This window comes from Populus alba, chromosome 11, assembly GCF_005239225.2.
Source record: "Populus alba chromosome 11, ASM523922v2, whole genome shotgun sequence".
Taxonomy (NCBI): Eukaryota; Viridiplantae; Streptophyta; class Magnoliopsida; order Malpighiales; family Salicaceae; genus Populus; species Populus alba.
The window spans coordinates 1458111-1466334 of NC_133294.1; the positions used below are offsets into that span (position 1 = coordinate 1458111).

The 8224-nt window shown below is 39.1% G+C and overlaps 1 long non-coding RNA gene across 1 annotated transcript; it reads left to right on the top strand.

The window, feature by feature from the left end:
* Positions 1–370: 370 nt before the first annotated feature.
* Positions 371–2356, top strand: LOC118062096 (uncharacterized). The gene is made up of 3 exons (XR_004689707.2): positions 371–601; positions 1361–1417; positions 2132–2356. It is a non-coding gene; the product is annotated as an uncharacterized lncRNA (long non-coding RNA).
* Positions 2357–8224: the final 5868 nt, after the last annotated feature.

Genomic DNA, 8224 nt, shown 5'->3' on the forward strand with positions numbered 1-8224 from the left:
AGACAAAATAATTCGTAACTCTTGATTGGGTGATCAGAAAATTCTGAAAATTTTCGTGGAGTGTTCTAATATCATGCCTTAGCTTGGGTTAAAATTTCAGAATTTTTAGAGAAATTCGGAAATTTGACGAAAAATCACAATTCGACTAGTTTTACGTTATTGGACGTAATTTTTAATCCGACCATCGGATTGAGCCGAAAATTTTTGAAGAACCTTAAAATATACTGAATAAAACCTGGTTAAAATTTTAAGATGAATGGAGCTCGGTAGTGCTAGAAAAAAAATAAGGACCGTCAAATAGAGGCAAAAATGCTCATTAGGGGTAGAATAGTTATTTGCCATTGAAAAGAAAATATATAAGCCCTCCTTCTCTGCTATTAACTGCCGAATGGGCAGAAACAAAAAGATGAAAAGAAAAAACAGAGCATAACGTGAGAGATAGAGAGAAAAGTAAGGAAAAACAATAAGGAAATTGAGAGAGTAACTTTATAAACTTGCAAGTTAAACTTATAAAACACTAAATCAAGTGAAGGAAGGAGGATTTGAGAAGGGGAATTCAGCTAACCTTGGAAGAGAAGAGAAATTGGAAGAAAAACAATAGGTAAGCATGAGAAGTTTGGATTTAATGTTGATTTAGATGTTTTTCCTAAGCTTATTTGATTAAATTAGGAAGTAATTTCATGGAACTTTACCTTAGTTTCCCTTAAATCCTAGATTATTGAACTTAGGGTTCTTTATGTGAATTTGGGGGAATTAGGAGGGGAAGGGAAAATGATGAAATTGAAGAGGAATAGAATGAAAACAAGTTGAAATAACAAGTAAATGAAGAGAGATTTGGGGGAGCAAAAAGAAACATCACATTCGGCCAATGAAGAAAATAAAAATAAAAATGGGAGAATGACTTTTGATGTTAATGTTTAGAAAAAAACCATGTTTAATCATGATAAATGAAAATGTAAGAAAGACTAAATGAAGAGATAGCATTTAAGTTGAGAAAATAATAATAATAATAATAATAATATGTAAATTCAAATTAAAAGAGAAATAAACTAGTTAAAAGAAAATATGAAGACAAGATGCCTAGATTGTGTTTAAATATAGTATTTAAATAAAATAAATAATATGATGTGAGGGTATAAAAGAATAGAAGAATAATTTGATGGAGGAATTATGAACATAGAGAAAACAAAGAAGTAACTTGAGTTAAATATGAGGTTTGTATGTAAAATAATGATGTTATATTTGAGAATGAATTTTTATTAGAACAAATTACAAATAAAAATATTATGTGCTTTATGTTTCGGCACATAAGAAAAAAATATTGATGGACTAATGATATAATGACACTTGATTGATTCAGGAGCTGTGTCTGGAGCTGGTCATCAGACAGGAGGAGCTGGGTCATCCCGAACAGAAGGTAGGTGAATTAGTCACCTCTTTTTGTAATTTTTAGTTTTCCTAATTATCTATGTTGCTTATTTAATTGATATTAAATGAATGGAGCAAATGAATAATTTGAGTTTTGATTATGTGAAATTACTGGTTTTATTGGTTAACAAAGAGGTTAACCGGATATGGGGTAATTCGTATGGAATTACCGGATTTTTTGACTAATACAAGAGATTAGCCGGATGCTAGGTAATTCGAATGGAATTATTGGATTGATTGGCTAACAAAAGAGATTAGCCAGATACTGGGTGATTCATATGGAATTACCGGATTGATTTTGCTAACCGAAATGGGTTAGTCGGATTTTGGGTAATAAAGAGAATTACCGGGTTTATTGGTTAACAAAGAGGTTAACTGGATAAGGAGTAATTTCTATGTAATTACCAGATTGATTGGCTAACAAAAAAGGTTAGCTGGATGATAGGTAATTCGAATGGAATTACTAGGTCTATTGGTAACCGAGGAAGGAAAAAATGAATTTTGGGTATCTATATGGAAGTGTTAGATGTATTTGGTAAATAAGAGGAATTAGTTGGATTTTTTAAGTCCTAAAAAGATTATGTAAATTATAGGAGTAAGTTAGATTGAAGTAGAAGTACTAAATTTCAAAGGTTAAGAGTAATTATTTAATGTTAGATTAATATAATGAGAAAGTTAATTAATATGGTTGTTGTTGAAACAGGTATGCCACGAGGTGATGCAGATCGTTAGATGTAGGAATTCTCCTGTTTATGAATTACCATTTTGGAATGTAATATTCATGTCGTTACTTTCAATGTAAATCCTTTTGTGATGTAAAAATCAAGTAGAAGGTGTAATAGGTAGTGGATGTATTATATATATGTATAGTTATTAGTATGATCAAATCATTTTCAAAATGATAAGATAAGATTTATTATAAACATAATATGACTCTTAATCTTAATGTTGTATTTAAGTAGTTAGTTAGCATTTATTATGTTTGTGATGAATTTGTTTATCCTTTGGGTTGCTTTGGGAGTACATTTATGTTGATTATTAATTGATAAGTATAAGTATTGCGTTATTGTTTGATGATTGGAATGTGATCCAGGATGATTGGATCAAGATGGAAGTCATAATGATATATATTAGAAGTGTTGTCGATAACTTGGTACAAACAAAAACAGAGGAAACTCTGCCGAAATTTTCAAAAAAAAAAAAAATCCCATAAATTTAGACATGTTACCCAATACTTGACATTGGTAAATAAATGTTTGGAGATTTCATGACATCATGATTTGAGACTGTTACATTATATCTGTCAACTCGACCATCGACGTGCTGTTAAATCTTATAAACCCACCTACTGCCTACCACATACATGGATGGATGTAAGGGCACTAGTGACCAAGTGTGATTACCGTGAAGTGCCTTGATTTCCTCTGTCATAGCATTATGCCAAATCAAGTACTGGTTGGCATCCTTGAAATAAAGTGGTTCCTGTTGTGGTAGAGAATCTACTCGGGAGGCAGGGGAGACACTAAAATTTGCTGTCTTGGATACACGTGGGCGAAGTATCATGGAGTGGGTGCAGGCAGCAGGAGGGGGAGTGGCAGACGCACTGGCCGTAGCTTGCTGAAGGGAGAATTGAGACAAATCAACACATAAATTAAGTCCATGAAAGGAAATAGATGAAGAACCTGGCAATGATGAGCTCAATACAGGGGATCCAATAGGGGTGACCTCAACATTTTGTTCACTGCTGTTGGGAAAAACAGGGGAGATGGTAGATGAACCAGCAAGAGAGAACGGCAAGTCTGAACCTGTACCTAAGGAATGATCATGACAGTGATATGCAGGTAATGGTAAGGGTTCCTTAAGGGTTGTGTTATGTGCAGGGGGTGTCGGGTGAGTGTTTGGATAGAATGATGGGATGGGTTGTAAAGTAGCAGCAAGAGGTTGTATGGGTGAATCTGCAATCTGTTCAGTTTTGTCAAGAGGGAAAACAGTTTCATGAAAACAAACATGACGAGCAAGATAAATACGGTTTGATGACAAATCAAGACATCGATATCCTAAATGAGAATTGCTATATCCTAGAAAGACACAAGGGGATGAGTGAAAATCTAACTTATGAGCATTGTATGGACGAAGGAATGGAAAACAAAGACACCCGAAAGTACAGAGGAAAGCATAATCAGGAGTTGTTTTTAAAAGACATTCAAATGGTGTTTTATGATTAAGAACAGCAGTGGGCATGCGATTATCAAATATACTGAACTTTCAAACGCATAACTCCAGTATTTTAAGGGAGCTTTACATTGGCCAAGAAGAGTAAGCCTAGTTTCAACAATATGTCGATGACGACGTTCAACCATTCCATTTTGTTCATGAGTATGTGGACAAATAACACAATGATGAATACCAATGGTTTTAAAATATGTATTGAGTTTGCGATATTCACCACCCCAATCTGTTTGAACAGACTTAATTTTTTAAAAAAATTGGCGCTCAACGAGTGCCTGAAATTGATGTAATATAGCAAACACATCAAATTTTGCAACCAACGGATAAAACCAAATAAATTTGGTATGGGCATCCACAAAGATAACAAAATAGTGAAAAACATCGGACAAAAACATAGAGGAAGGACCCCAAACATCACTAAAAATTAGATCAAGAGGAGCTTGAGTTTTATTATAGAATGTAATTATATAGGAAATATTGTAGTCATATTCTTATGTGGTAATCTCCACCTTTACTATTGTATATTGCCCTACTCATATATATAGAAAGGGTTGGCTAACCTATTAGGTTAAGCCTCCTAATTATTTCTCAACTTGGTAGCAGAGCCTCCTAATATTTTCTCTCTTTGCAGCCGGCCCTAATTTTCTCCCCCATGGACTCTCCTCCTGCGCCGTTTGCTCCAACTCTCCCTCCACCGGTGATGCATCATCACCGGCCAGCCCTCTTCCTGCTGCTGGCTCTGCCGTTCCTCTGCCTCTTATGGGAACACAATCTCCAATGGTTCCTCTATCAAACACCCACCATGTTGTGTCGTTGAAACTTACGAACACCAACTATCTTTATTGGAGAATGCAGATGAAGCCATATCTCCTTGGTCAAGGTGTTTTTCAGTTTGTTGACGGCTCCTTGCCGTGTCCTCCATCTCATATGATTGATGCTTCGGCTGATTCTTCTTCTGCCATCAGCCCCTCTTTTCTTCGTTGGAAGCAACAAGATCAACTTATTTTGAGTGCTCTTCTCTCCTCTCTTTCCGTGGATGTGCTGCATCTTGTCGTCGATTGTTCTACTTCACATTGTGTTTGGCGCATGCTTGAGAAGGCACTTGCCTCTCCATCTAATTCTCGGATCATGCAACTACATGGCTCCTTTCAAGACCTTCGGCAAGGTGATGCATCGGTTAGTATGTATATGCAGCAAGCCAAATCGTTATTTGACGAATTGGCTGCTGCTGGTCGCCCAATGTCCCTTGAAGATTTCAATCTCTATGTGTTTCGTGGACTTCGCGGTGAGTTCAAAGACTTGGTAACTAGTCTCATAACCAAGGCTGAACCGCTATCGTATGCTGATCTTCATAGTCATCTCCTTACCCATGAGTTTCTGCACAAGAACTCTTTTCACTCCATGGCTGTCGGTTCATCCTCTTCATCACTGCTGTCTTCTTCTTCTCTGCCGCAGCAGCCACCATTGCTGCCAACACCTCCGAATTCTGCTTATTATGCCATGACTAATCACAGCCGAAACAGGGGACGTTCTAGAGGTAATTGGCGCTCAAACACCAACCGATTTCAGGCCCCAAACAGAGGTCATTCCGCTGCAGATTGGAGGCAAAATCAGTGGCAGAACAGGCGCACCTCTGCTGCAGATTTTCGGCCAAATCAGGGGCAGTGGTCTGGACATGTCCGCTGCCAATTATGTTCCACTCCTGGCCATTCAGCTCTTCAATGCTATCAGTTTCGCAGCAGCACACAACAACCCTCTCCTCACCTTGCTGTTGCGAATGATTCTGCTGCAACGACTTGGTTTCTCGACACCGGCGCGAATCAACATGTGACGCCTGATCTTGCAACTCTAACTGATTCTGCTCCTTATCTTGGTAATGATTTCTTGCATGTTGGTGATGGTAAGGCCCTTGACATATCCCATGTTGGACATACTACTTTATATTCCCCCAAACGCTTGTTTACATTAACTAATGTTCTTCGTGTGCCTCACATTACCAAACCGTTGTTATCTGTTCAGAAATTCTGTCGTGATAATCATGTTTATTTTGAATTTCACGATTCTGTGTTTTATGTGAAGGATCTCGTCACCAAGGAAGTTCTTCTTTCCGGTCGAGTCATGATGGTCTTTTATGTTCTCTCGAGTCCTCGGCTACGTCAGTTTTCTCTTAAAATTAAATTTGTTCAAACTGATTGGGGTGGTGAATATCGTAAATTAAATACATTTTTTCAAACAATTGGTATTCATCATCGATTAATTTGTCCTCATACTCATGAACAAAATGGCACAGTTGAACGTCGTCATAGACATATTGTCGAAACTGGCCTAACCCTCTTAGGACAGTGTAATGCCCCATTGCGTTTTTGGAACTATGCTATGGAATCATCGGTCTATCTTATTAATCGCATGCCTACTCCTGTTCTTCAAAATAAATCTCCTTTTGCGTGTCTGTTTCATCGCACTCCTGATTATAATTTTCTACGCACTTTTGGGTGTCTTTGTTTTCCATTTTTACGTCCATATCATGCTCATAAATTAGATTTTCGATCTTCTCCTTGTGTGTTTTTAGGCTATAGCTCGTCTCATCTTGGTTATCGGTGTCTTGATTTAGAGTCTGGTCGTGTCTATGTCTCCCGTCATGTTCGTTTTCATGAATGTGTCTTTCCTTTTCAAAAAGTCTGAACAGGTAACAACACCCCCGGTTCCCCCCACTCCACCTACCTATCTTCCATCACTGCAACCCCCTTCCTGTTTTCAGCCTCTTCCTTCCCAACTCGGCAAACACACAACTCACCTTTGCCCTTGCCGCAACCCCCCAGCTTGCTCCCCTGCCCGTTGATTTAGCGACCCTGCCTCACCACCCCACACAGCCATACTATCACCACATGCTTGTCTTTCCAATGATTATTGTGCAGGAACAGGTTCTGACTTGCAGGATTCAGTTGCGGCACAACCTCGCACCTACCCGGCTTCACCTCCTGGTCTGCAACTTTGTGTTGATCTCTCCTCTTATCCTCTTCAGCACATTCCAGGTACAGGTGTTGCTACTCCATGTCCCGCTGCTCCTAAACACCCCATGGTTCTTCGTCCGAGACAGCCCAAGACAGCGCTGATCACCACCACGGCAGCCACCTCTGCTGCTTCCTTCAGTCGGGTATCTTCTCCTCCCTCGCATGAGCCACTTATTTTTCCTGATGCTAACAGATATGAGGCGTGGCATAATGCTATGCGAGAGGAAATTCAGGCCTTACGCGCAAACAGAACATGGACTTTAGTGCCATTTCATCCGTCCATGAATGTTGTTGGTAGCCGATGGGTCTACAAAATTAAACGCAAATCTGATGGTAGCATTGAGAGGTATAAGGCGCGCCTGGTTGCTAGGGGCTTCACTCAGCAAGAAGGTATTGATTACTCAGAAACTTTTAGTCCTGTTATCAAACAGGCAACAGTCCGCTTAGTGTTCTCCATTGCAGTTTCGAGTGGTTGGAAAATTCATCAGCTTGACATTCATAATGCATTTCTAAATGGAGTCCTTGATGAAGAGGTTTACATGAAACAACCTCCAGGTTTTGTTGATTCTGCACTCCCAGGTCATGTATGTCGATTGCATAAATCTCTATATGGGTTAAAAACAGGCTCCGCGGGCTTGGTACACTCGTCTGAATGATTTTCTATTATCCATTGGTTTCCGTGCTTCTAAAGTGGATACCTCATTGTTTATCTTCTCGGTTGGTAGTGACATTTGTTATCTTTTGGTTTATGTTGATGATATTCTGCTTACGGTAATAATGGAACTCTGCTACAACGACTCATTCAGCTACTGAGCTCTGAATTTAAACTTCGGGATTTGGGTGATGTTCATTATTTCTTGGGTATTGAAGTGCAGTCTACTAGTCTGGGACTTATGCTTTGTCAACATAAATATACACTTGATATCCTCACACGAGCTGGTATGTTATCCTGTAAACCAGTTGATACTCCTATTTCGGCATCCAAGCCACCATTATGCGGATCCATTGTTTTCTGATGCTACTCGTTTTCGGCAACTTGTTTGGTGCTCTCCAATATCTCACTTTCACACGCCCGGATATTTGCTTTGCTGTTAACCGGGTCTGTCAATTTATGCATGCTCCTACAGAATCCCATTGGGCTGCCGTGAAACGCATCTTGCGTTATCTCCGTGGGTACGGCATCACATGGTTTACATATTACTCGCAGCTCTTCCTTTGCTTTACACGGTTTTACAGATGCAGATTGGGCAGGTAGTATTGAGGATAGAAAGTCTACAGGTGGTTATCTTGTGTTCTTTGGTCAGACGCCAATTTCATGGAAATCGAGTAAGCAACGCACTGTTGCTCGTTCTTCGACGGAAGCTGAGTACAAAGCCTTAGCCGATGGCACGGCTGAAGTTATCTGGCTTCAGTACTTGTTAACGGATCTTCAGATTCCGACTCATTCTGCTCCTATTATCTGGTGTGACAACCTTGGTGCCACGTATTTGTCCGCAAACCCTATATTTCATGCTCGCACAAAACATATTGAGATTGATTATCATTTTGTCCGAGAT